Source organism: Triticum urartu, chromosome 2 (assembly GCF_003073215.2).
Source record: "Triticum urartu cultivar G1812 chromosome 2, Tu2.1, whole genome shotgun sequence".
In the NCBI taxonomy this organism is placed as follows: domain Eukaryota; kingdom Viridiplantae; phylum Streptophyta; class Magnoliopsida; order Poales; family Poaceae; genus Triticum; species Triticum urartu.
In genome coordinates, this window is record NC_053023.1 from 562,612,479 (window position 1) to 562,627,974 (window position 15,496).

Genomic DNA, 15,496 nt, shown 5'->3' on the forward strand with positions numbered 1-15,496 from the left:
ATGGAGGTAAAACCCTACGTCCTGCTTGATTAATATTGATGATATGGGTAGTACAAGAGTAGATCTACCACGAGATCGGAGAGGCTAAACCCTAGAAGCTAGCCTATGGTATGATTGTATGTTGTAGTTGTTGTGTCCTACGGACTAAAACCCTCCGGTTTATATAGACACCGGAGAGGGTTAGGGTTACACAAGGTCGGTTACAAAGGAGGAGATATCCATATCCGTATTGCCTAGCTTGCCTTCCACGCCAAGTAGAGTCCCATCCGGACATGAGACGAAGTCTTCAATCTTGTATCTTCATAGTCTAACAATCCGGCCAATGGAGATAGTCCGGCTGTCCGGAGACCACCTAGTCCAGGACTCCCTCAATGACCGAGGTGGTAAACTATGGAGGGGGCACCACACACGGCTAAGGGACAATTGATGTGCCATCAGGGTGACCCCCTCCCCCGTATATAAAGGAGGAGAGGGAGGAGGCCGGCGGCCATGAGGGGGCGCGCCAAGGGGGAATCCAACTAGGATTCCCAGTCCTAGTTGGACTCCCTTTCCTATTCCAAGGGGGAAAGGAGGGAACGAGAGGGAGAGGAAAGAGGGGGCCGCGCCCCTCCCCCTAGCCCAATTCAGACTCCCTTGGGGGGAGCCACCCTGCGGGCTGCCCTCTCCTACTCCCTTATGGCCCATTAAGGCCTATAACTTCCCCGGGGGGAGTTCCGGTAACCCCTCGGTTCCCTGATAAATATCTGAAACATCCCGAAACCTTTCCGGTGTCCGAATACCTTCGTCCAATATATCAATCTTTTCCTCTCGACCATTTTGAGACTCCTCGTCATCTCCATGATCTCATCTGGGACTCCGAACAAACTTCGGTCACCAAAACACATAACTCATAATACAAATCATGATCGAACGTTAAGCGTGCGGACCCTACGGGTTCGAGAACTATGTAGACATGACCGAGACACATCTCCGGTAAATAACCAATAGCGGAACCGGGATGCTCATATTGGCTCCGACATATTCTACGAAGATCTTTATTGGTCAAACCGCATAACAACATACGTTATTCCCTTTGTCATCGGTATGTTACTTGCCCGAGATTCGATCATCGGTATCTTCATACCTAGTTCAATCTCGTTACTGGCAAGTCTCTTTACTCGTTCCGTAATGCATCATCCCGCAACTAAGTCATTAGTAACATTGCTTGCAAGGCTTATAGTGATGTGCATTACCGAGAGGGCCCAGAGATACCTCTTCGATACTGGAAGTGACAAATCCTAATCTCGATCTATGCCAACTCAACAAACACCATTGGAGATACCTGTAGAGCATCTTTATAATCACAGTTATGTTGTGAAGTTTGATAGCACACAAAGTGTTCCTCTGGTATTCAGGAGTTGCATAATCTCATAGTCAGAGGAATATGTATAAGTCATGAAGAAAGCAATAGCAATAAAACTAAACGATCATTATGCTAAGCAAACGGATGGGTCTTGTCCATCACATCATTCTCTAATGATGTGATCCCGTTGATCAAATGACAACACATGTCCATGGTCAGCAAACTCAACCATTTTTTATTAACGAGCTAGTCAAGTAGAGGCATACTAGGGACACTCTATTTGTCTATGTATTCACACAGGTACTAAGTTTCCGGTTAATACAATTCTAGCATGAATAATAAGAATTTATCATGATATAAGGAAATATAAATAACAACTTTACTATTGCCTCTAGGGCATATTTCCTTCAACTTACCCAAGGCAAGTCACACTGCAACTTATGGCTATGCATCATCCACTCAAACACCATCCAACGGATATTAGTCATTCAAAGTACAAACGCCCCACACTTGATGCTCGGTCCATCCAGCAAAGCACGAGCAATGTTATACATACGAAGAGTTATGTTCGGTTTTACGTATGATTGAAAGTAAGGGGAAAGATGGCCCCACCCCTACTGAAAATGGGGGGAGGGAGAATGGGTGAAGGAAAGTTACGTAAAATTGTACCTAACTGTCCGGAGGTGTAGAATTATTCGCGCAGCATAGCCAAAACAAACATCACTTTTTCTAAGTCATTGAGAAGTACAAGTATTAGCATTTTTCAGTCAATTAACACTATGAATAGTTAGTTAAGAAGTTAAAAAACATTTTGTTCAGCTTGTTTGCGTTATACAAATAGCATTGTTTACTGAATGCAAGTGATCCACTTTTTTCAGTTAGTTAGGGCATCTCCAACATGAACTCTCAAATCACCACATCCATCCACCGACTGGTCGGGGTATCGGTGAAGTGCGCCCGCGCCTCGCCCATGGTGAGCTCAGCGGCCATCTAACTTGTATCTGGCTGGCTCGGCGGGCCTGCTGTCCGGACGGATGCTTGCTATTTCGAGGGTCCGTGTTCAAGACACACTAACTGATTGAGAAATGCTAATCACTTGCATTCAACATACAATGTTAGTTGTATAACGCAAATATGCTGAATGCCTTTTGTATTCTACTGACTGAAAAATTGCTAATTAGGTGTATTTTCTAATGACTGAGATAAACCGATATTTGGGTTTGGCTATGCTGTGCTGGATGGACCGAGCGTCAAGTTTGGGGTGTTTGCGTGTTGGATGGCGTCTGAGTGGTTGATGCCTAGCCGCAAGTTGCAGCGTGACTTGTCATAACCCACAAGTATAGAGGATCGCAACAGTTTTCGATAAGTAAGAGTGTCGAACCCAACGAGGAGCTAAAGGCAGAACAAATATTCCCTCAAGTTCTATCGACCACCGATACAACTCTACGCACGCTTGACGTTCGCTTTACCTAGAACAAGTATGAAACTAGAAGTACTTTGTAGGTGTTGTTGGATAGGTTTGCAAGATAATAAAGAGCAAGTAAATAAAAAGTAGGGGCTATTTAGGTAAAGGCACAACTAAGTTAGTTTTAGTAAAGAGCTTTTTCTTACGAGAAAGCTATTTGTCCCTAGGCAATCGATAACTAGACCGGTAATCATTATTGCAATTTTATATGAGGGAGAGGCATAAGCTAACATGCTTTCTCTACTTGGATCATATGCACTTATGGTTGGAACTCTAGCAAGCATCCGCAACTACTAAAGATCATTAAGGTAAAACCCAACCATAGCATTAAAGCATCAAGTCCTCTTTATCCCATACGCGACAACCCCCTTACTCGGTTTTGTGTTTCAGTCACTCACGCAACCCACTATAAGAGAATCATGAACGTATTGCAACACCCTACAACGGGGATCCCTCACGCTTGCGCAACATGGAGAGCACCATAGGACAGCACCAATAATAAAACATGCAACTCAAACCAATCTTGATCATCAAATAGCCCATAGGACAAAACGGATCTACTCAAACATCATACGATAGACATACATCATTGGGAAATAATATATAGAGTTGAGCACCATGTTCAAGTAGAGGGTACAGCGGGTTGCGGGAGAGTGGACCGCTGTAGATAGAGGGGGGAAGGTGATGGATATGTTGGTGAAGATGGCAGAGGTGTTGGTGTAGATCGCGGTGATGATGATGATGGCCACGGCAGCGTTCCGGCGCCACCGGAAGAGAAGGGGAGAGGGGACCCCTTTGTCTTCTTCTTCCTCGACCTCCTCCCTAGATGGGAGAACGGTTTCCCCTCTAGCCCTTGGCCACCATGGCATTGGAGGGGCGAGAGCCCCTCCGAGATTGGATCTGTCTCTCTGTCTCTCTCTGTTTTTGCGTTCTCCTCTTCTGCCCTTTCACCGTTTCTTTTATATCCAGAGATACGTAACTCCGATTGGGTTGAAACCTTCGCCCATATCCTTTTCCAAAAATAAGCTTTCTTGCGGCCAAAGTAGAGCACCAACCGCCTTACAAGGGGCCCACGAGGGTGGGGGCGCCTTCTTGTAGTGGTTGTGGGCCCCACCCTTGTGGCCACCTCGGGAACCGTCTCGCATTGATTTTCTTCCCAAAAATCACAAATATTCCAAAATAATTCTCCGTCCGTTTTTATCCCGTTTGGATTCCGTTTGATATGGATATTCTGCGAAACCAAAAACATGCAACAGACAGGAACTGGCACTGGGCACTGGATCAATATGTTAGTCCCAAAAATAGTATAAAAAGTTGCCAAAAAGTATATGGAAGTTGTAGAATATTGGTATGGAACAATCAAAACTTATAGATACGACGGAGACGTATCAACATCCCCAAGCTTAATTCCTGCTCGTCCTCAAGTAGGTAAATGAAAAAAAAGATAATTTTAGATGTGGAATGCTACCTAGCATAATCTTGATCACATATCTAATCATGGCACGAATATTAAGACACGAGTGATTCAAAGCAATAGTCTATCATTTGACATAAAAACAATAATACTTCAAGCCTACTAATAAAGCAATCATGTCTTTTCAAAATAACATGGCCAAAGAAAGTTATCCCTACAAAATCATATAGTCTGGCTATGCTCCATCTTCACCACACAAAATATTCACATCATGCACAACCCCGATGACAAGCCAAGCAATTGTTTCATACTTTTGATGGTCTCAAAAATTTTCAACTTTCACGCAATACATGAGCATGAGCCATGGATATAGCACTATATGTGTAATAGAATATGATGGTGGAGGTTGTGGAGAAGACAAAATCAATGGGCTATGGAGATGCCCATCAATAGATATCAATGTGAGTGAGTAGGGATTGCCATGCAACAGATGCACTAGAGCTATAAGTGTATGAAAGCTCAAACTGAAACTAAGTGGGTGTGCATCCAACTTGCTTGCTCATGAAGACCTCGGCGTTTGAGGAAGCCCATCATCGGAATATACAAGCCAAGTTCTATAATGAAAATTCCCACTAGTATATGAAAGTGATAACTCAAGAGACTCTCTATATGAAGAACATGGTGCTACTTTGAAGCACAAGTGTGGTAAAAGGATAGTAAGATTGCCCCTTCTCTCTTTTTCTCTCATTTTTTTGTTTTTTTGGTGGGCTTCTTTGGCCTATTTTATTTATTTTTAAAGTCCATAGTCTCATCCCGACTTGTGGGGGAATCATGGTCTCCATCATCCTTTCCTCACTGGGCAATGCTCTAATAATGATGATCATCACACTTTTATTTACTTACAACTCGATATTACAACTCGATACTAGAACAAAGATATGACTCTATATGAATGCCTCTGGCGGTGTACTGGGATGTGCAATGATCTAGCGTAGCAATGACATCAAAAGACGGACAAGCCATGAAAACATCATGCTAGCTATCTTACGATCATGCAAAGCAATATGACAATAAATGCTCAAGTCATGTATATGATGATGGAAGTGCATGGCAATATATCTCGGAATGGCTATGGAAATGCCATGATAGGTAGGTATGGTGGCTGTTTTGAGGAGGGTATATGGTGGGTTTAAGGTACCGACGAAAGTTGCGCGATACTAGAGAGGCTAGCAATGATGAAAGGGTGAGAGTGTGTGTAATACATGGACTCAACATTAGTCATAAAGAACTCACATACTTATTGCAAAAGTCTATTAGCTATCGAAACAAAGTACTATGCGCATGCTCCTAGGGGGATATATTGGTAGGAAAAGACCATCGCTCGTCCCCGCCCGCCACTCACAAGGAAGACAATCGATAAATAAATCATGCTCCGACTTCATCACATAACGGTTCACCATACGTGCATGCCACGGGAATCACAAACTTCAACACAAGTATTTCTACAATCCACAACTACCCACTAGCATGACTATAATATCACCATCTTTATATCACAAAACTATTGCAAGGAATCAAACATATCATATTCAGTGATCTACAAGTTTTATGTAGGATTTTATGACTAACCATGTGAATGACCAATTCATGTCATCTCTCTCAATAGATATAAGTGAAGCAAGAGAGTTTAATTCTTTCTACAAAAGATATGCCCACACTCTAACAAATATAAGTGAAGTAAAAGAGCATTCTACAAATGGCAGTTTTCTATGTAAAGAGAAACAGGCAATCCAAACTTCAAATGATATAAGTGAAGCACATAAAGCATTCTATAAAGCCATACTCAAAAGATATAAGTGAAGTGCAAAGAGCATTCTATAAATCAACCAAGGACTACCTCATAACAGCATGGTGCATAAAAGAAAAATGAAAACTAAATGCAAAAGACGCTCCAAGATTGCACATATCTCATGAACGAAACGAATCCGAAAACATACCGATACTTGTTGAAGAAAGAGAGGATGCCTTCCGGGGCATCCCCAATCTTAGACGCTTGAGTCTCCTTCAATATTTACTTGGGGTGCCTCGGGCATCCCCAAGCTTGAGCTCTTGCCTCTCTTCCTTCTTCTCACATCGAGACCTTCTCGATCATCGAACACTTCATCCACACAAAACTTCAACAGAAAACTCGGTAAGATCCGTTAGTATAATAAAGCAAATCACTATTCTAAGTACTGTTTCAAACCAATTCATATTTTGTTTTTTCATTGTGTCTACTATAATATAACTTTTTCATGGCTTAATCCACAGATATGGATTGATAGTTTCATCAAAACGAGAAAACTATGCATCAAAAACAGAATCTGTCTAAAACAGAACAGTCTGTAATAATCTGAACATTCACCATACTTTTGATACTTGACAAATTCTACCAAAATGCGGAAAAATAAAAAAAATTATAGAAAGACAGTGCAAAAAGAATCAGAACCATTTGAAGTTCCAGCTAAAAATGTAAAATCGCACACTACAGCCAAAGTTTATGTCCTGCACCGTACAAACCATCAAGCAAATGTAAACATCCTAAAGGCAAACCTTGGCACATTATTTTTATAATACAATGAAATTGTACAAGGGGATAATTATTTTTGTTGAAAAGTTTTTGTAATCAAGATTCACAAAGTTGCCATGATCATGAACAAAGTTCAAGGAGCTCTCCCACTTCAACAATGCTTGTCTTTCTCACTTTCACTTTCCTTTTTGAAAAAGTTTTGGGTTCCCCTCTTTATTTTTGTTGTTTTTAAACTATACAAAAGCACTCAACAGAAATAAATGACTCTCTAAAACTTCGGGCTTGTCTCCCAGGCAGCGCTTTCTTTAAAGCCATTAAGCTAGGCATATAGTGCTCAAGTAATGGATCCACCCGGATCCCAAGGTATATCAAAGCCAATTTTAATTAACAATGATTAGTAATTTAGTAGTGAGCACAAAGTAACATATATCATGCAACAACGAAGTCTAACTCTCTTCCTATGCATCGGCATGTCATAAAAGAAGAATTCATGCACACAAAGTAAAGGCCAATGCATAATATAAACAGTTTCTTGCAATTTTATCATGTGGGAAACATAGAGAGGTGGACATATAGTTCCTCTCTCATAATAATTGCAAGTAGGAGCAGCAAGCACATGCATATTATATCTATCAAAATCATCATGTGTAATAGTAAAACGCAACCCATCAATATAATCCTTAATAAGGGTAAACTTCTCCGATATAGTGTAGTTCGGAGAATTCAAAAAGATAATAGGACTATCATGCGTGGGTGCAATACAACAATTTCATGTTTAACATAAGGAACTATAGCAAGTTCATCTCCATAAGCATAATTCATATTGGCATCTTGGCCACAAGCATAGCAAGCATCATCAAAAAGGGATATTTCAAAAGAATCAACGGGATCATAGCAATTATCATAGCATTCATCATCCTTCGGTAAGCATGAAGGGGAATTAAACAATGTATGAATTGAAGAGTTACTCTCATTAGAAGGTGGGCACGGGTGATCAATCCGCTCTTCCTCCTTTTGTTCTTCGCTCTCCTCCTCATCTTTTTCATCCAATGAGCTCACAGTTTCATCAACTTCTTCTTCCATAGATTCCTGCAAAATATTAGTCTCTTCTTGGACAGCGGAGACTTTCTCAATAAGTGCATTAATATCGGAATTGTATTCATAATTCTCATAGCAATATTTAAGGATAGCTAAATTTTCAGGTCTATAAACCGGATCATCAAAATCTTCAAACTCTTTAAACATAGATTCAATTTCATAAGCACCCATAAAAGCAACAAATTCTTCTATTTGTTCCACATCATAGTAATCATATATACCATTAGCATAACAAGATAAGGTTTTATTATCATTAAATTCACCTGAAAAGGGAAGGTGTGGAGCCTTCACCCTAGAGCAACAAGTATAATCATATCTCAAGCATAGTTTCCTAGCATACCAGTTCAATATATGAATTTGATCCCATAATAGTTTCCCTTTTGTGTCAAGCGGTAATCCCTAAAGTATTCATGTTGATCCAACGTTACTCCCATTACATAATTGAATGGGGTTTTCTCAGGATTAGTAAAGTAGTACATAATATCTTTCACATAACCAGCATCGAGGGTTTTAGGACGTTCCCCATCTCCATGAGCAGAAAGTACACCTAATTTTTTTGGTATTTCGTGTTCCATATCCATAACTAAAGATAAAGAACAACTAAGAACAGCAAATAAAAATTACTTAGTGATAAAGCAAACAAGCACACACAAGAATATTCACCCCACGCTATTGCTCCCCGGCAACGGCGCCAGAAAAAGGTCTTGATAACCCACAAGTATAGGGGATCGAAACAGTTTTCGATAAGTAAGAGTGTCAAACCCAACGAGGAGCTAAAGGCAGAACAAATATTCCCTCAAGTTCTATCGACCACCGATACAACTCTACGCACGCTTGACGTTCTCTTTACCTAGAACAAGTATGAAACTAGAAGTACTTTGTAGGTGTTGTTGGATAGGTTTGCAAGATAATAAAGAGCAAGTAAATAAAAAGTAGGGGTTGTTTAGGTAAAGACACAACTAAGTTAGTTTTAGTAAAGAGATTTTTGTTACGAGAAAGTTATTTGTCCCTAGGCAATCGATAACTAGACCGGTAATCATTATTGCAATTTTATATGAGGGAGAGGCATAAGCTAACATACTTTATCTACTTGGATCATATGCACTTATGATTGGAACTCTAGCAAGCATCCGCAACTACTAAAGATCATTAAGGTAAAACCCAACCATAGCATTAAAGCATCAAGTCCTCTTTATCCCATATGCAACAACCCCCTTACTCGGGTTTGTGTTTCAGTCACTCACGCAACCCACTATAAGCGAATCATGAACATATTGCAACACCCTACAGCGGGGATCCCTCACGCTTGCGCGACACGGAGAGCACCATAGGACAGCACCAATAATAAAACATGCAACTCAAACCAATCTTGATCATCAAATAGCCCATAGGACAAAACGGATCTACTCAAACATCATAGGATAGCCATACATCATTGGGAAATAATGTATAGCATTGAGCACCATGTTCAAGTAGAGGGTACAGCGGGTTGCGGGAGAGTGGACCGCTGTAGATAGAGGGGGGAAGGTGATGGAGATGTTGGTGAAGATGGCGGAGGTGTTGGTGTAGATCACAGTGATGATGATGATGGCCACAGCAGCGTTCCGGCGCCACCAGAAGAGAAGGGGAGAGGGGGCCCCTTCGTCTTCTTCTTCCTTGAACTCCTCCCTAGATGGGAGAAGGGTTTCCCCTATGGTCCTTGGCCTCCATGGCATGGGAGAGGCGAGAGCCCCTCTGAGATTGGATTTGTCTCTCTATATCTCTCTGTTTCTGCGTTCTCCTCTGCTGCCCTTTCACCGTTTCTTTTATATCCGGAGATCCGTAACTCCGATTGGGTTGAAACCTTCGCCCAGATCTTTTTCCAAAAAATTAGCTTTCTTGTGGCCAAAGTAGAGCATCAACCGCCTTACGAGGGGGCCCACGAGGGTGGGGGCGCGCCTTCCTGTAGTGGTCGTGGGACCCACCCTCGTGGCCACCTCGGGCACCGTCTCGCATTGATTTTCTTCCCCAAAATCACAAATATTCCAAAATAATTCTCCATCCGTTTGGATTCCGTTTGATATGGATATTCTGCGAAACCAAAAACATGCAACAGACAGGAACTGGCACTGGGCACTGGATCAATATGTTAGTCCCAAAAATAGTATAAAAAGTTGCCAAAAAGTATATGGAAGTTGTAGAATATTGGCATGGAACAATCAAAAATTATAGACACGACGGAGATGTACCAACTTGCCATGGGTAAGTCACCTGATCTGTGTCCAGCAGTCAGGCTTTGGTGAATACTCACACCTTGGTCGATTGCCCTCGGTTTAGGTTATGTTAGCAGTAGTGTGGTGTGGATGGAATCATGTGGGAAAAATCACAAAACTGGCCCTTTGGCCAAAGTTCAGCACAAAATGGCCCTCTTTTGAAAATATTTCATAAAATGGCCCTAATCGCATGACGCCCGCACCTGGGGCGCCATGCCAATATACATAACGCCCTGGTCAAGGGAGCCATACCTGTCAGCGGTGACTTGCCATGTTGGCAGGGCATGGCACCATGGCGCCCCTGCCTAGGGCGCCATGCTCATGGACATAACGCCCCTGCCCAGGGCGCCATGCCCCTTGGTTAACAAAACAGAGTGCGCCCCTGTTTTTTCCTCCACAAACCCTCACTTTTCCCCTTCTCCACCCCGGCTACCCCACTCAAGCCCCCCCCCCTAATGCTCACAAAATTTCATGGATCGGAGCTCCAAATCGGTGATTTATCCTTCCCTTCGACCACTCAAGGTATTCTCCATCATTCCTCCTCTTTCTGTTGGTTGAAATCTCCATATTGTAGGGATTTTGGGAAACCCTAGGTCATCCAATTTTGCTATTTTTGTTGATGCATTTTGGTGTTTATGATTCTAGATGGCGAGGATCGTCAATGTGCATCATGTGGACTTTGTCTCCTTTGAGAAGGGATACACGGAGTATGGTGACCCGAAGAAGAAGCCGGTAGTGATGGTGTTTCCCACAAGTCCTAGACTTGAGGAGGTTTTGGTTGAGCTTCGAAGAAGGTTCAATTGGATGGAAGAAAGCGATGGAGCAGACTTAATCGGAAGGTATAATGTTGGGTATGGGCAACATATTCGTTGGAAGATAATGCCTCTTGATTCCGAATTTCATTGGGAAGCATATAGAGAGAGTGTGTTGGCCTCACAAGATGTATCATTTGAGTTATTTGCCACAAAGGTTGTTCGTGCTCGGTTGCACATTGATTTGAATCGGTGTGCATCTGTTGGGGAATGTAGTAATTTCAAAAAAAATCCTACGCACACGCAAGATCATGGTGATGCATAGCAACGAGAGGGGAGAGTGTTGTCCATGTACCCTCGTAGACCGAAAGCGGAAGCGTTAGCACAACGCGGTTGATGTAGTCGTACGTCTTCACGATCCGACCGATCAAGTACCGAACGCACGGTACCTCCGAGTTCAGCACTTGTTCAGCCTGATGACGTCCCTCGAACTATGATCCAGACGAGTGTTGAGGGAGAGTTTCGTCAGCACAACGGCGTGGTGACGATGATGATGTTCCACCGATGCAGGGCTTCGCCTAAGCACCGCTACAGTATTATCAAGGTGGACTATGGTGGAGGGGGGCACCGCACACGGCTAAAAGATCAAATCAATTGTTGTGTCTATGGGGTGCCCCCTGCCCCCATATATAAAGGAGCAAGGGGGGTGCGGCCGGCCAGGAGGAGGCGCGCCAGGAGGAGTCCTACTCCCACCGGGAGTAGGACTCCCTCCCTTCCTTGTTGGATTAGGAGAAGGGGGAAAGAGGAGGGAGAGAGGAAGGAAAGGGGGCCGCCCCCCTCTCCTTGTCCTATTCGGACTAGAGGGGGAGGGGCGCACGGCCCTGCCCTAGCTGCCTCTCCTCTTCTCCACTAAGGACCACTATGGCCCATTAAGCTCCCGGGGGGGTTCCGGTAACCCCTCGGTACTCCGGTAAAATCCTGATTTCACCCGGAACATTTCCGATATCCAAATATAGGCTTCCAATATATCAATCTTCATGTCTCAACCATTTTGAGACTCCTCATCATGTCCGTGATCACATCCGGGACTCCGGACAACCTCCGGTACATCAAAACTCATAATATAACCGTCATCGATACTTTAAGCGTGCGGACCCTATGGGTTCGAGAACTATGTAGACATGACCGAGACACGTCTCCGGTCAATTACCAATAGCGGAACCTGGATGCTCATATTGGCTCCCACATATTCTATGAAGATCTTTATTGGTCAGACCGCATAACAACATATGTTGTTCCCTTTGTCATCGGTATGTTACTTGCCCGAGATTCGATCGTCGGTATCTCAATACCTAGTTCAATCTCGTTACCAGCAAGTCTCTTTACTCGTTCCGTAATACACCATTCCGCAACTAACTCATTAGTTGCAATGCTTGCAAGGCTTAAGTGATGTGCATTACCGAGTGGGCCCAGAGATACCTCTCCGACAATCGGAGTGACAAATCCTAATCTCGAAATACGCCAACCCAACAAATACCTTCGGAGACACCTGTTGTAACGCCCCGGACACACCCGCCGGTGGTCGTTACTCCTGGCAGGATCTAGACTGGCCCCACAGATCAATACTAGTCTTTTCTGCGCACTTTGTCCTCACTCATGCGCACCCGGGAGCAACTTCCTGGTCGGTCACCCATCCTGACACTACTCCAAGCTGAGCACGCTCAACTTTGGAGTTCTATCCAAATGGGCTCCCGGAAAGAAGGAATTCCTTATTGATATGAGTAGTCTATCATCCCTAATAAGCCAGGCCATCACATACACCCCCACTCAGAGGAACCGACGTCCTCGTCGGGCCACAGGAACGTTCCCTCTTGGCACATATGTTTGTGCTTCTAGTCCAGTACATGTGCCATGCCGTGTGCCACGACGAGTCACAAATGTCATGAACAACATGACCACACACCTGTCCGCAACCATCCGTGTAACCGCGAGGGACGGCTCTGATACCAACTTGTAACGCCCCGGACACACCCGCCAGTGGTCGTTACTCCTGGCGGGATCTAGACTGGCCCCACAGATCAATACTAGTCTTTTCTGCGCACTTTGTCCTCACTCATGCGCACCCGGGAGCAACTTCCCGGTCGGTCACCCATCCTGACACTACTCCAAGCTGAGCACGCTTAACTTTGGAGTTCTATCCGAATGGGCTCCCGAAAAGAAGGAATTCCTTATTGATATGAGTAGTCTGTCATCCCTAATAAGCCAGGCCATCACACCTGTAGAGCACCTTTATAATCACCCAGTTACGTTGTGACGTTTGGTAGCACACAAAGTGTTCCTCCGGTAAATGGGAGTTGCATAATCTCATAGTCATAGGAACATGTATAAGTCATGAAGAAGGCAATAGCAACATACTAAACGATCGAGTGCTAAGCTAACGAAATGGGTCAAGTCAATCACATCATTCTCCTAATGATGTGATCCCGTTAATCAAATGACAACTCATGTCTATGGCTAGGAAACATAACCATCTTTGATCAACGAGCTAGTCAAGTAGAGGCATACTAGTGACACTCTGTTTGTCTATGTATTCACACAAGTATTATGTTTTCGGTTAATACAATTCTAGCATGAATAATAAACATTTATCATGATATAAGGAAATAAATAATAACTTTATTATTGCCTCTAGGGCATATTTCCTTCACTCTCCCACTTGCACTAGAGTCAATAATCTAGATTACACAGTAATGATTCTAACACCCATGGAGTCTTGGTGCTGATCATCTTTTGCTCGTGGAAGAGGCTTAGTCAATGGGTATGCAACATTCAGATCCGTATGTATCTTGCAAATTTCTATGTCTCCCACCTAGAGTAGATCCCGGATGGAATTGAAGCATCTCTTGATGTGCTTGGTTCTCTTGTGAAATATGGATTCCTTCGCCAAGGCAATTGCTCCAGTATTGTCACAAAAGATTTTCATTGGACCCGATGCACTAGGTATGACACCTAGATCGGATATGAACTCCTTCATCCAGACTCCTTCATTTGCTGCTTCCGAAGCAGCTATGTACTCCGCTTCACACGTAGATCCCGCCACGACGCTTTTTTTAGAGCTGCACCAAGTGACAGCTCCATCGTTCAATGTAAACATGTATCCGGTTTGTGATTTAGAATCATCAGGATCAGCGTCAAAGCTTGAATCAACGTAACCATTTACAATGAGCTCTTTGTCACCTCCATAAACAAGAAACATATCCTTAGTCCTTTTCAGGTATTTTAGGATGTTCTTGACCGCTGTCCAGTGATCCACTCCTGGATTACTTTGGTACCTCCCTGCTAGGCTTATAGCAAGGCACACATCAGGTCTGGTACACAGCATTGCATACATGATAGAGCCTATGGCTGAAGCATAGGGAACATCTTTCATCTTCTCTCTATCTTCTGCAGTGGTCGGGCATTGAGTCTTACTCAACATCACACCTTGTAACACATGCAAGAACCCTTACTTTGCTTGATCCATTTTGAACTTCTTCAAAACTTTGTCAAGGTATGTGCTTTGTGAAAGTCCAATTAAGTGTCTTGATCTATCTCTATAGATCTTGATGCCCAATATATACGCAGCTTCACCGAGGTCTTTCATTGAAAAACTCTTATTCAAGTATCCCTTTATGCTATCCAGAAATTCTATATCATTTCCAATCAGCAATATGTCATCCACATATAATATCAGAAATGCTACAGAGCTCCCACTCACTTTCTTGTAAATACAGGCTTCTCGAAAAGTCTATACGAAACCGAATGCTTTGATCACACTATCAAAGTGTTTATTCCAACTCCGAGAGGCTTGCACCAGTCCATAAATGGATCGCTAGAGCTTGCACACTTTGTTAGCCCCTTTTGGATCGACAAAACCTTCGGGTTACATCATATACAACTGTTCTTCCAGAAATCCATTCAAGAATGCAGTTTTTACATCCATTTGCCAAATTTCATAATCATAAAATGCGACAATTGCTAACATCATTCGGACAGACTTAAGCATCGCTACGGGTGAGAAGGTCTCATCGTAGTCAATCCCTTGAACTTGTCGAAAACCTTTCGCAACAAGTCGAGCTTTATAGACAGTAATATTACCGTCAGCGTCAGTCTTCTTCTTGAAGATCCATTTATTCTCAATGGCTTGCCGATCATTGGGCAAGTCAACCAAAGTCCACACATTGTTCTCATACATGGATCCCATCTCAGATTTCATGGCCTCAAGCCATTTGTCGGAATCTGGGCTCACCATCGCTTCTTCATAGTTCGTAGGTTCATCATGGTCTAGTAACATAACCTCCAGAACAGGATTACCGTACCACTCTGGTGCGGATCTTACTCTGGTTGACCTACGAGGTTCAGTAACAACTTGATCTGAAGTTCCATGATCATCATCATTAACTTCCTCACTAATTGGTATAGATGTCACAGGAACCGGTTACTATGATGAACTACTTTCCAATAAGGGAGCAGGTATGGTTACCTCATCAAGTTCTACTTTCCTCCCACTCACTTATTTCGAGAGAAACTCCTTCTCTAGAAAGGATCCATTCTTAGCAACGAAT